Here is a 1,042-nt window from a genome sequence, read left to right as displayed (position 1 = left end):
CCTAGTAGAGGGGAGCTCTGGTGGCCGATTTTGTTGCGTTGACAGAAGACACAGCTGCATGCCCAGGTCTGACAGTCCCATTTAATATTTTTCTAAAAGAAATGCTCGGACACGAGGCATGTGGTGGTGCGGATGCCAGGGTGAGCGAGGTTATGCAAGGCGTCGAAGGCTTGCTGCTGCAATGTAGGTGGGAGCAATGGCCACAGGGTGCCCGTAGAAGAATCACACGACACCTTGTCCAAAACGCCAGGGAACTTGGCTTTGGTAAACACTAGATACATTTAAGGATCTGCGAGGAGAGCTTGAGATTCCTCGTCAGAGGCCTGGAGAGTGACCAGATTGGATAAGTTGATGATGCGTGGGAAAGTATTGATCCACAAGAAAAAATCAGCGGGGATGTTTTCTGTGCCTTTGATTATGTCTGTTATGAATTGAGAGACTAAATCAAAGTGGTGGAAATGCCGAGGGGGTGGCTCCTCGGGAGGGTTGCAGAAAGCGGCTGCTAGTGGTTTGTGATCAGTAAGGATGAGGAAAGAATGGCCCTTGACATCAGGGCGAAAGTGTTTGATGGCTTCAAAGACCGTCTCAAATTCCCTATCAAAAGCAGAATATTTCTCCTGAGCAGTAAACAGTATCTTAGAGAAGAAATGATTTGGAGAAACCATGTCACCTTTGCGTTGCTGTAGTACTCCCCCCACCGCGATGTCACTGGCATCCGTAGTGATGAACAATTCGGCCCATGGGTCAGGATGGGCGAGTGTCACGGCGTGAGCTAAGGAAGTTTTTAGAGCCTTGAAGGCCTCCAGCATAGGTTCAGTCCAGCAAACTGGTTTAAGGCCTGAAGTCTGTCTGCCCGACAGCAAGTCTGTCAGCGAGGCCTGCACGGTGGCAGCAGAAGGCAAATGCCGACAGTTGTAATTTATTGTACCCAAGAAATGTTGGAGTTCTTTGTGAGTAGCCAGAGGCGGCAATGACATGATGGCCTGCACACGGAATTTTGGGAGGCTATATTCCGTCCGTGGAAATGGTGTAACCCAAATGT

The sequence above is a fragment of the Schistocerca serialis genome, chromosome 6 (assembly GCF_023864345.2).
Source record: "Schistocerca serialis cubense isolate TAMUIC-IGC-003099 chromosome 6, iqSchSeri2.2, whole genome shotgun sequence".
NCBI lineage: Eukaryota > Metazoa > Arthropoda > Insecta > Orthoptera > Acrididae > Schistocerca > Schistocerca serialis.
This window is presented reverse-complemented; position numbering follows the sequence as displayed.